This window comes from Gossypium raimondii, chromosome 4, assembly GCF_025698545.1.
Source record: "Gossypium raimondii isolate GPD5lz chromosome 4, ASM2569854v1, whole genome shotgun sequence".
NCBI classification, from domain to species: domain Eukaryota; kingdom Viridiplantae; phylum Streptophyta; class Magnoliopsida; order Malvales; family Malvaceae; genus Gossypium; species Gossypium raimondii.
The window spans coordinates 31,804,885-31,818,774 of record NC_068568.1 but is presented as its reverse complement, the minus strand read 5'-3'; the positions used below and the strand labels follow the sequence as shown (position 1 = coordinate 31,818,774).

Below are 13,890 nucleotides of genomic sequence, written 5' to 3'. Positions count from 1 at the left end.
TTCCATCATGCACCTTTGAAATTTTGGTTGGTGGTTGCAAAGACGAAAAGGCAATCAAAAAAAAGCAACAGTACCGAAAGGGCAGGTGAAAATTGTTATCTCTTGATCCTTCGGTGCAATCACAATTTGATTGTATCTAGAATAGCCGTGAAAGAAATAGTAATAGGCTTTTCCAACAAGCCTATTCAATATTTTGCAAATGAAAGGAAGTGGGAAGTGGTCCTTCCTTGTGGTAGCATTAAGTTTGTGATAATCTATACAAACTCGCCATCTTGTAGGAATGTGTGTAGGAATTAATTCGCCTTTGTCGTTGCTAACCAGAGTGATGCCACTTTTCTTAGGAACGCATTGCACTGGACTTACCCAATTGCTATCAGAAATAAGGTAAATAATTCCAGCATCAAGCCATTTTATAATTTCTTTCTTATCAACTTCCTTCATCTTCTCGTTTAACCTTCTTTGTTGCTCAATTGATTGCTAGCCTTTATCTTCCAACTTGATCTCATGCATGCAAAAAGATGGACTAATGCCTCGGATATGGACAATACTCCAAGCAATAGCTCGTTTATGTTGCTTAAGAATATGGACCGATTTCTCTTATTGAGTTACATCCAGTGTTGCAGAGACAATAACTGGAAGAGTATTGTTATCACTAAGAAAGACTTATTTAAGATGAGTAGGCAATGGTTTCAAATTTAGAGTAGGAGCTTCGTCGATAGATGGCTTGAAAACTAGAGCTATTCTGTTGGCTAAATCTAAAGATTCGATCTGCCATCCATGATTGAGTTCAATATTATTAGCTTCAACCATACTATCACAATCATCTAAGAATTCATCATCTGATGTGTAACACCCCTAACACGTATCCTTCTCCAGAATACTGTTATAGAGCATTACCGGAGTTTACAAATTAATTTTCAGACATTTCATTTCATCAAGCATTCATATTTATAACCAATCAAAATAAAAACATTTATGAGCTAACATTAACCAATTTAACTTATACAGTCATTATAACCAGAATCAAATCATCCAAAATTACTAATAGAACCAATGGATAATGTGATATATCTCCAATAAGCTTCCAACCCAATCGAGCTTCGATAATCATTTCAAAACATCTAATAATTATACATATTACCAACAATAATTCAATTCCAATAATAAAACACACATATATATAATATTCATTACCAAATAGAATTTACTTCTATTAAAGTTATACAAAATATAGTTCATACGAACTTACCGGGCTAAATTGCGAAATAGCAAAATTTAGGGACATTTTGGAAAATTTCTATTTTCTCAATTTCCACCCAATCTTGATCTAAATTAACATTTCATTCAATTTACTAATTTAAATAATAAAACAATTCATTTCATGCAATTTGGTCATTTTTGACATTTTACAAATTTACCCTTAAAGTTTCACATTTTTCAATTTAGTCCCTAAACCTAAAACATGTAAATTGGTCATTTTAATGAAAACTCATGCTAGTTGAATAATCACATATTTTCCTCCTCCTCCTCTCCATTCCACATTCTTAATGTATATAACATGCTTATATGTAACATTATCTATAATTTCACCATTTATTTATATATTCATTCAAAGTTGTCCACTTGAGTCATAGTCACTAAATTATTTATATCTTGAGCTAAAGAACTTAAAATTGAGATCCATTAATTTTCTCTGAAACTAGACTCACATATCTTCATACCATAAAATTTTTAGTTTAGCAAATAAGTACAGTGTATTCTTTAAAATCACCTCTGTTCTGCTATCTGACAGTTCCGACCCTTCTTCACAAAAACTTAATTATCTCCTTGTAAAATTTTTGAATGATATTCATGTTTATTTCTATTGAAAATATAATTTTTAAGTATTTTAAACATATAAATTATAACCCATAATTATTTTTTTACAATTTTTTATGATTTTCCAAAGTCAGAATAGGGGAACCCGAAATCATTCTGACATTGTCTCACAAAATCTATTATATCTCATGATTTACAATTCCATTACTTACACCATTTCTTGTATGAGGAACTAGACTTAGTAAGATTTAATTCCATATTTTTTTATCCTCTAATTTCATTTCCACAATTTATGGTGATTTTTCAAAGTTAACCTACTGCTACTGTCCAACACTATTTTTGTGCAAAATATTAATTACTAAGGTTATAACTTCCTTCTTCCCTTTCTCTATAATATTTCCCATCACTTTCACTTATTTCTCTTCACTAATATATCAAGAACATAGGACTTTATATAAGAAAAATCTACTATAACATCTTTTCTATGCTATTTCAATAATATCAAACTTAAAAATATTTTGAAATCTCAATGTTCTTACCTTGTCCTATTGATTTCAATCTCTAACTTGATTTTCTATCTCCTTCAGCTTCAATTTCTTGAATCCAACTTGATATTATGGCTCCCCATAGTCTCCTTGTTATCTTTCTCTCTTGATGGATATGAAAATTCTTTTGATTTCTAGGTGAAAATGATAAGTTTTTGAAGGAAGGACCAAATTGTAAAGAAAGCAAAGCTTTCCTTCTTTCTCTCTTCTCCTCACGTTGGATGCATGGAAGATGATGGGTTGGTTGCTTTTCATATTTCTTTCCACATATATATATACTAAATAAATTAATAATAAAATAATAAAATATCATTTAAAAATCAAATTAAAATATTGATAAACTATTATTTATTCATCTAATTAATCTAAAATCTCACCAACATCATCATTATCTTCTAGATTTCTCTCTCTTTTAATTGACCATTTTGCCCTTTATGTTCTTTTAAAATTCCACCCTTGAGTCATCACTTAATTTGGTAAAATTACGATTTAGTCCCTCAAAATTCTTTACCTTTTCAATTTGGTCCTAATTCATCCATTTTCCTTGGTTTCTAGATTATTCTACCCTTAAAATATTTGCACAATTGGTCCTTCAAATTTTTCATATTTACACTTTAACCGCTTAAATTTTGAGTATTTACTCTTGGCCCACAAAACTATTCTCACTTTTGCGATTTAATCCTTTCTTGAATTAATATGTCATAATATACTTCTCAATGTTGACATAACTCAAAATTACCCTTTTTATCACTTTATTTCCTTATTTTACTATATTAGGAATATTATCTTATTTTCTTACTGTAGTAATTTTTTTGGCTACTATACGATGTCACTACAGACTCCTTAGAAAGTATTGTGCTTTGGTCATTGAATTCTTTCGTAATTAGATCATCTAGTGCATCGACAATATGACATTCTTATTTTTCCTTGCATTGAATAGATTCGAAAACACTAAATGTAACATGCCCATCATTAAGTCGTATGGTCAGTTCACCTTTGTAAACATCAATAAGAGTTCGTCCGGTGGCTAAAATAATCATCCCAAGATTATGGAACCTCCTTGTCTGCCTCGTAGTCAAGAATGATAAAATCAGCCGAAAAAACAAATTTATCCACGTGACTAAGACATTTTTAATTTGCCCTTCAAGTTGAGCCAAGGATTGATCAACTAGTTGTAATGTCACTGCAGTAGGTTTCATGTGACCAATTCCCAACTTTTGAAAGTAGATAGTGGCATTAAGTTGATGCTTGCTCCTAAGTCGCATAAGGCCTTGCCTAAACAATGGTTGCCAATGGAACATGGGATAGTAAGACTCCTAAGATCTTTCATTTTAGGGGGCAACTTATTTGTCAAAACAACACTACAACCCTCTATGAGTGCAATAGTTTCCATGTCACTAACCTTCTTTTTCTTGGACAAGAGCTCCTCCATAAATTTACCATAATTTTGAATTTGCACAAGAGCATCTACTAAAAGAATATTGACCTGAATTTGCTTCAGTGTGTTCAGGAACTGTGGGTACTGCTTGTCATGCTCATTCTCCCTGAATCTTTGTGAGAAAGGTAAAAGTATAGATACATCTGATTGTGCCGACACCCTTTATAACATCAATAGTTTTGAGGGTCAGAGATGAGGCATATCAGTGACAATTTGTGAAACTTCTTTGTTTGGTACATCAACAGGCTCTTCAGATTCAACCTCCTTACCAAGGATCACTTCACCAGTACCTTGAGGTGCTACAGCAGAGTCTGTAGTTGGCTCACCAGTTTGTTTACCACTCCTAAGAGTGATAGCCTTACAGTGTTCTTTCTCTCTCGGACTGGGACTTTCTGTGTCACTAGGTAATGTGCTTAGTGGTAGAGTATTTAGATTCGAAGCAATTTGTCCTAATTGTGCCTCCAATGCCTGAATAGAAGATGAATTCCCTTTCAGAATAGCTTCTTTATGAGTCATATTTTCCTGATTTAGAGCTTCAAGAGTTGATAACAGGTTAGAATGAGAAGCATGTATGTATTGTTGTCATCGATGTTCTTGATTTTGGTAGCGTCTGATTTTGGTGTGGATTCATCTGGCCTTGTTGTGGCTGCATCGGAGGGTGTTGATTGTATTTCTGCTGTTGTTGATTGTAATTCCCTAGTCTTGGATTACAACTACCCTGAGTAGATATATTCCCATATCAAAATGGAGCAACATTATGAGAGGTGCCATAAGAATTGTTGCAGATGTTACTAACATAAACGAAATTTTGTGCATGTTGTGGAATATCTTCATAGTTGTAGTTGTCACTACAAAGCTCATAACAAAAGGTCAGAATATCAACTTGTTGAGTGACTTGTATAGGTGCAACGTCACTAGTCCCTTGCATATTTTTTATTATATTTGTAAGAGAACAAACTTGTGCACTAAGTGCAGATATTATGTCAAATTCAATAATTCCTAAAGTAGCTTTTGCTTATGCAGCTCTAGGGATAGGATATTAATAATCGTTCTGAGTAATTCTCTCAAGAATTCCAATAGCAAAATTATAATTACAATCTTGCAAAGGACCATTGGCTGATGAATCGACAAGATTTCTCGTGTGTGAATTCAGCCCATTATAGAAAATCTCAATTTGTGTTTCCTGTTGAATTTTGTGCATGGGACAACGTTGAAGCAAAGATTTATAACGTTCCCATGTGGTGTAAAGATTTTCATCATCTAGCTGATAATAAGCTATAATATCATTTTGGAGATGAGCATTCATTGTCGGTGAGTTAAATAAAAAAAACTATGTTGCTAGTGCATTCCAAGAAGTAATTGATCTGGCAGGTCACCCAAGGAACCAAGTATGAGCTCTTCCCTGCAAGGAATAAGGAAATAACTCCATCTTCAAAGCATCATCAGGACCGCCTTGTTGACTGAAGGAAGCACAAATCAATAAAATATCATTTTAGATGTTTTGGTGCATCTTCATGTGGCAGTCCAACATATTACCCATTAGAATTCAAAACTTAGAACATTACTGGCTTGAGTTCAAAATTCCTAGCTTGAATTGTTGGCCTAAAAACTCTCGGTTGTAAGTCATCCAAGATAGGTACTACAAAATCTTGTATAGGCCTGTTTTCTATTTGAACATCTTGCTGGAACGGTGGGTCATTAGCATTTTGGTTCTGCATCGGGGGTATGACTGCATTGTTTCTTGGCAAAGCGATATTCCTTTGTTCTCGAAGTCTAGATCAATTCCTAGGTTCAAAAACAAAAACACATTTAAATCATCAGTTTAATGCCAAAATTTCATTCATCTTATGCTTATCCAATATGCCATTCAAAGGCACCTCAATTAAAGCTCAATCATTCAACTATCATTGATAAGAAACAATATAACATTAACTTTCCATTCATGCACAAACCATTAACCAAATTGTCCAAACATAAACACACCCATAATTTAACCATACCAAAATATTATCACCTAGTTTTGACCAATAGGAATCAACCACTCAAAAACACTACAAACATGCACATTCAGAACTACACATATCACTAGGAAGATCATTATAGCATAACATTTCATATTTACAACAAAACACCTATATACATGCCATATTTCAAAATGAAAAATAAAGCTACCAACATGGTTGGATAGTGTGAGGTTTCTGTCGATCCATCCGGTCAGTCCACAAATTAGGTAACAACAAAAGAACCAAAAACGAAACAAGTAAGCTAATAGAGCTTCGTAAGTTCATAGTTGAAATCATCAAACTAAACTTACCTTATTTGATATAAAGAGATAACATATATTTCCTGATATCCAAATACACATTCACCAATCTCATTAGTTCATGATCACATAACAACGTAAACATGATAATTCACATCACAATTAACATATCAATTCAATAATCAACATATCATTTGTATAGAAGTGCTCATCTATAAACAAATATTTCATTAAACATTTAACACTTTCAAATATATTGAATATGCATCACATCTAAATCCCCAAATTAACTATACATTTCATTAACATTTAGCCTAATGAACTAAGTAACTCGAATCGGATACTCAGGTAACTACACTAGACCAGAGGCATCATAGATGCATATCAGAGGCATCGAAGTGCAAGCAGAGGCACAAATATGCAAGTAGAGGCACCGAAGTACAAACAGAAGAACGAATGTGTGATCAGAGGCACCGAAGTGCAAATCCCGTACAAGCGTGCATACTAACCCTATTGGCATGCCAATCGTATCCTGTGAGGCGATTCTAGAGGGACTGGCATGGGCCCCGGCCCCCCAACATGAAAAATTACTATTTAGGCCCTTTAAATTTTTCAAAATTTTAAATTAGTAAAGGTAAAATTGTAATTTGGCCCTCCTAAAATTATAAAAATTTTATTTAATCCTTTAAAAATTATAAAGATATAGACTATAACAAATTAAAATTTCATTCGCCCCCCTAAAAAATTGTTCTGGCTTTGCCCCTGCGATTACTATGTTCAATTGGGTAGTAAACATGATTTTATTACTTTTTCATCTATTCAGAAGCACTTCATCATTTTCGTACTGATATTAGAATTCTATTATAATTATTTCCATCATGTAAAATCACCAGAAATACTAACATCATTTATACATTTCCATACGTACTTAATTGCGCCTTTGAAAAATGTACACAACTATTGAAGTTTCACATATTTATCTACTATTAAATAGAAAACAATAAACAATCACAAGAAAATTACATTTACATATTGAAATACTATGAACTTACCTACGATTCACTTCTTATTTAAACACAGAGAGTACTCCGCAATTTTCCCATTTCCTCGATTTTTGACTTTTTGGTTCAGTTCTTGATCTCTATAATAATTTAAAGACAATCTATTAAATTCACATACATCTCACACTCAATTTTTGCATATGACCCTAACTTTTCATTAATTACATATTTTCCTAAAATTTTACATTTATCACAATTTAGTCCTTAAGCTAAAAATTCCAATTTTAATAGAAGTCTTAAATATCCCAAGCTAACTGAATGTTATTCTAAACTAGAGCAATCCACCATTATTCGCTAATTATACAATTTCCATGAAATTTTAAATATTTTATTATTTAACTCCATTTACTAAAATTATAAAAATATTCAATTAATAAACTAAATAAAAAAACAACTAACACTTAAATTTCATCACTTAACATCAATATAAAAAAAGCTTATCAATGGTACAATCCAAAATTCTTAACAGTTTTAAAGAAGAAGACCTAGTTGCAACTATCTCAAAAAAGTAAAAATTATCAAAAACGAGTGAGAGAAACACTTACATGCAATGAAATAGGGTTAACCGAAGCTTGAAGGAATTTTCTATGGTGGTTTCGGTGGAGGAAAAAAAATAATTGAGGAAGATGACATAAATTTTGTTTTTGTTTTCTTTCATTTATTAATTCAATTACTACTTGACCCCTAAATTTTGAACTAAATAATTAACATAGCATGTCCATATTTTTCCATTAACCACCATTTAGGTTTATTTACTAACCATGTCCATTAATTTAGTTTTTTCCTTAGCAATCAAACACATTTAACTAATAAAAGCTACATTAGCATTTTTTACAATTTAGTCCTTTTTCTTAAATTAACTAAGTAAACATTGACACTTCTTCACTAAAACTTAACACGACCCTAATATAACTCCATAAACATTGAGTAAATCATAAAACACAATTTCACATATCAAATTTGTGGTCCCGAAACCACCATTTTCGACACCACTAATAAATGGGATATTACAACTCTCCCCCTAAAGAAATATTCGTCCTAAACAATCTTACTAGAGAAAAGGTTCGGAAACTAAGATTTTATGTTTTCTTCTATTTCCCACGTCACTTCTTCTATCCCATGTTGATGCCACAAGACTTTAACTAACGGTACAAACATATTTCTCAACTTTTTTATTTCTCGAGCTAAGATTTTCACCAGTTCCTCATCCTAAGTCAAATCGGGTTGTATCTCAATTTCATTCGTAGTTAGAACATGTGACAGATAAGAACGGTAATGTCGAAATATCAAAATATGAAAAACATTATGAATTATGTCAAGTTCCAGAAGTTTATAGAGTCGTAGGGTTCACTTGTTAAAACTCACTGAACCATTGATTCATCATACAGAAAAATACACTTTTCATTTCATCACCAAATGATTGTAAACTAATGCACTTTGACTTACTTCCAAGATGGAAACTTGAACATTGCTCTCAGCTTCACTAACTATGGCCCGGTTTGATTCGGCCGACATCTTTTATCTGTAAGAAAATACAATGTTAAAACGAATTAAAAGCATCACACTATCACAGGGTATATGTGGCATGTAAATTCTAGACCCATTACATGCTACGTTAGTCTTAGAGTCGACTAAAATGTAGCTCTGGTACCACTAAACGTAACACCTTTAACCTGTCTCCGTTATTAAATTAGGGTTACAAAATGTTACAAAAGCAAAACAAGACATTTCACTTCATTTTAAAATAGTTAAACAAATAATTTATAAACATATAACAAAAAAGTCAATTCATGGTATTTATGAACTTATGGGCCTTAAATCAGGCTTAGAGGGCCCTAAAATTAAGTTAGGAACAACCCAGGGTCAAAACGAAACAAAATAAACAATTTTAGGAATACTTGAAAATTTGCAAAATAGGGGTCACACGACTATGTGACATAGCCCAGATTGTATTAACATTCAAATTTGGGACACACGACCATGTCCCAGCCCATGTGTATTCAAAATAGGGTCATATGGCTGTGTCGTAGGCCGTGTGTAACAACCTATTTTCAGTGAAATCAGAACTATGGTTCTGGGACCACAAATATGTCGAGTAAATATTTATTTCATTACTATTTTAATGTCTATGGAATACTATTAAGGTCAAATAAGAATTTCGTTAAGAAATTTTAACGCTTTCAGGCTTAATTAAGTAAAAAGGACTAAATCGTAAAAGGTGAAAAAATAGAATTCTAGTAGTTAAAGGTATCAAATGGCTATGAAGCTTTAATGTTACAGGACTTAGATGGTAATTAGACCATTAATGAATTTAGTCAATGTATATGGCTAAGTATTAATTAATTTTTTATGTTAAATGAAGGTTCAGTTAGTAAATTAATAAATTAGTTAAAGTTAAAATAAAATAAACAAAAGCATCATCTTCCACCAAAATTTTGAAGCGATAAAAGTCGTAGCTAGGTTTTCATGGTTCGGTCACTTTGCTAGCTTGCTTGTAAGTGAAATTGGTCTCATTTTTAATGATTTTTATGTTTTCAGAATCATTGTAGCTTAATCTAGCTAGCCCAGGGACTAATTTGCAAAAATGTTAAAGGATTAGGGTTTTTCCATGAACATGTTTGTATGATTTTTGAAGTTTAATGAAAGATTATAAGTTTTTTTTATAAATAAACAAGTTCTGTAAAGTGATTTTTGCTGAAAATGTCATTTAGGGATTTATTTGTAAAATTAGTAAGATATCGTGGTTAAATTGTGAAATTATGGAGGTGATGATTCATTCAAGATAGCCGGTGTGACTGAAGACACATAGAGGTTGAAGTTGTTTCCGTACTTGTTGCGAGATCGAGCACTAGCATGGCTCAATTCATTGCCACCAAGTTCTATATCTACATAGCAAGAATTAGTAGAGAGATTTTTGGTTAAGTATTTCCCATCAAGCAAAAACGCTAAGTTGAGGAACGAGATCACAACTTTCCAACAATTGGATGACGAGTCTTTGTATGAGGCTTGGGAGCGATTCAAGGAGTTACTTCGTAAGTGTCCTCATCATGGGATTCCTCATTGTGTCTAGTTACAGACATTCTAGAATGATCTCAGTGCACATACAAGATTGAATGGTGCAATTTTGTCTAAGTCTTTTAATGAGGCTTATGAGATCATCAAGAGGATCACGAGTAATAACTATCAATGGCTAGCAAATCGAACAGCTTCGGGAAAACGTGTGGCCAGAGTTCATGAAGTTGACTCTCTCACTTCGTTATCAACTTAGGTATCGTCTATTTCCTCTATGTTAAAACAGTTAACTGTTAATAGTACTAATAATTTTGTAGCTCAGCCACTAAGTCTGTTTGAAGTAGTTTCCTGTGTGTACTGTGGGGATGGTTATTCTTTTGAGAATTGTCCATCAAATCTTGAGTCAGTGTACTATGTGGAGAACCAATATCAAAATAGGAGTGGACAAGGACCCCAGTCCAACTTTTACAATCCTTCATGGCGTAATCATCCTAACTTTTCTTGGAGCAACCAAGGTAATGGATTTAACAATAACTTATTACAGCAAAGACCCAACTAATCTCAAGGGTTTAATCAGCAAGCTCTAAAACCACCTTAAGCTAAGGCATCAAACAGTTTGGAGAACTTGTTGAAAGTGTACATGGCAAAGAATGACGCTTGATCCAAAGCCAAGCATCAACACTGAAAAATTTGGAAAACCAAATGTGTCAATTGGCTACGGAGCTTCGTAATAGACCACAAGGAACCTTGCTGAGCAATATTGAGAATCCGAGGAATTTGGGTAAAAAAATATCAAGGTAGTGGCATTGTGAAATGGTAAGACTCTGGAACCCCGATTGATTGATGTCAAACATGAGCATGTTGAAAAGGAGGAAATTCAACCAGATTTTGAAGTTTCTACACCAAAGGAATCTGAATTTGCAAAGTCTGACAAGGTAAACCCTGACTTAGCGAATTTAGATATTTTAACATCTCCTTAGATGTAGATTTACCTATTCAAAAAAGTTGTCCGGTTCAACCAAATGTTTCATCACCTCCATATCTGCAAAGATTGCAGCAACACAAGCAGAAATAGGAGGTGCAATTCATGAAGTTTTTGGATGTTCTGAAGCAGTTACACATCAATATATTTTTGGAGAAGGCTGTAGAAAAAATGTCGAATTATGTGAAGTTTATGAAGGATATACTATCGAAGAAGACACGACTGAGTGAGTATGAGACTGTTGCCTTGACAAAGGAGTGCAGTGCGTTCGTACAGAACAAACTGCCACCGAAATTGAAAGACCCAGGAAGCTTTACCATACCTTGTAACATTGGTGACTCCTACTTTGGCAAAGCTTTGTGTAACTTAGGAGTGAGTATCAACTTGATGCCTAAGTATATTTTCAAGATGTTAGGGATAGGTGAAGTAAGACCTACAACTGTGACGCTTCAGCTAGCGGATCCATCTTTAGCATATCCCAAACGAAAGATCGAGCATGTTTTGGTAAGAGTTGATAAATTTATTTTTCCTATTGATTTCATTGTTTTAGATTTTGAAGCAGACAAGGAAGTACCGATCATCCTTGGGAGACCTTTCTTAGCCACGGGAAGAACTTTAATTGGTGTAGAAATGAGAACTCACCATGCGAGTTCAAAACGATTAGGTAAACTTTAACATTCTGAAAGAGATGAAATTTCCCAATCCGGCAGAAGAGTGTTCGGTTATGGAAGAGATAGAAACATTGGTTTCTATGGAAAGCAATTTTGAAGAAGGTCCATTGGAGCAAGCCTTATATTTTGACCCTTTGAAGGATGAAGAAGGTGAAGAAAACATGGCTTTGATGGAAGCCAATCCAGGAAATTTTATTCAACCCACACGGTTTGAACCGTTGGAGTTAGAATTCAGAGAATTTATGCAACCCAAGTTGTCAATCGATGAACCACCTACACTCGAACTAAAGGTACTTCCTTCCCATTTGAAATATGTTTATTTAGGTGACTGTTCTACTTTACCTGTGATTATTTCAGCAGAACTAACGAAAGATCAAGAGGAACAATTGATTACTGTTTTAAAGAAATTTAAGAAAGCAATTGGTTGGACCATAGCTAACATTCGAGGTATAAGCCCTTCTTTTTGAATGCATAAAATCATTTTAGATGAAGGTGAAAGAACTCAAATTGATGGGAAAAGGAGGCTCAATCCTATTATGAAAGAAGTTGTTGGAAAGGAAGTGATCAAATGGTTAGATGTAGGAATCATCTATCCCATTTCAGATAGTTCATAGGTAAGTCCGGTGCAGTGTGTACCGAAGAAAGGTGGAATCATGATTGTTGAAAATGAGCGGAACGAGTTAATTCCAACGAGAACTATTACCGGTTGGAGAATCTATATTGATTACAGAAAGTTGAACAAAGCCACTCGGAAGGACCATATTCCATTGCCTTTTATGGATCAGATGTTAGATTGACTGGCAGATAATGAATTCTATTATTTCTTAGATGGCTATTCGGGATATAAGCAAATAGTTGTAGCCTCGGAGGACCAACATAAAACAACCTTTACTTGTCCATACGATAGGTTTTGTTTTAGGTGAATGCCTTTCAGTTTATGCAATGCACCTGCAACTTTTCAACGATGAATGATGGCAATATTTACTAATATGGTCGAAAATTTTGTTGAGGTTTTCATGGATGATTTTTCTATTTTTTGTAACACTCATGATATATGTTTGAGTAATTTGGCTAAGGTACTACAGAGATACGAAGAGACAAACCTTGTCATTAATTAGGAAGAATGCCATTTTATGGTCAAGAAAGGGACTGTCTTAGGTCATAAGATCTCAAAGAAAGGAATTGAAGTCGATAAAGAAAAGGTGGACGTAATTGAAGGATTACCGGCCCGAATTAATGTGAAACGAGTCAGAAGTTTCTTAGGCCATGCCGATTTTTACCGAAGGTTTATCAAGGATTTCTCAAAAATTTCTATGCCGCTGTGTTTGTTGTTAGATACGGATATAGTGTTCAATTTGAAAAAAGTATGTTTAGAAGCTTTTGAAGAGATAAAAAGAGGGTAATCTTATCCCCAATAATCATTACACCCGATTGGAGAACATCTTTTTTGTTGATGTGCGATGCAAGTGATTATGCTGTTGGAGCTGTGATGGGTCAAAGAAAAAATAAAGTGTCTCACCCTATTTACTATGCAAGTAGAAATTTGACGGGAGCCCAACACAATTATACTATAATCAAAAAGGAACTCTTCGCTATAGTTTTTTCTTTTGACAAATTTCTTTCATATCTTATAGGTACCAAAGTTACAGTATTTACTAACCATGCGGCCATTAAATACTTGGTCATGAAGAGGACACAAAACCAAGGCTAATTTGTTGGATACTTTTACTCTAAGAATTTGACCTTGAGATCCAAGACAGAAAAGGTGTCAAAAATCAAATAGCTAATCAACTGTCGAGGTTGGAGCAAGATGAGGTAACTCAGTCATGTGTGCCTATCAACGAGAATTTCCCAGATGAACATTTATTTGAGGTAAATCGAATTCATGAAATACCTTCGTTTGTTGATTTTTCCAATTATCTTGCATATGGAATAATTCCTCGAGAAATGACATACCAACAAAGGAAGAAATTCCTTCATGATAGTCGGTATTATTTTTGGGAGGATTCGTTTTTGTTTAAACAGTGTGAAGATAATATAATCCGAAAGTGTGTAGCTAAAAGCGAGATTGCTGAGATCTTGAATCACTTCCATTCATCT

The 13,890-nt window shown here is 33.5% G+C and overlaps 1 non-coding gene across 1 annotated transcript; it reads right to left on the bottom strand.

Annotated features, from left to right (window-relative positions):
- Positions 1-10,072: 10,072 nt before the first annotated feature.
- LOC128040876 (small nucleolar RNA R71) lies at positions 10,073-10,179 on the bottom strand. Its single transcript, XR_008195682.1, has one exon. It is a non-coding gene; the product is annotated as a small nucleolar RNA R71 (small nucleolar RNA).
- Positions 10,180-13,890: the final 3,711 nt, after the last annotated feature.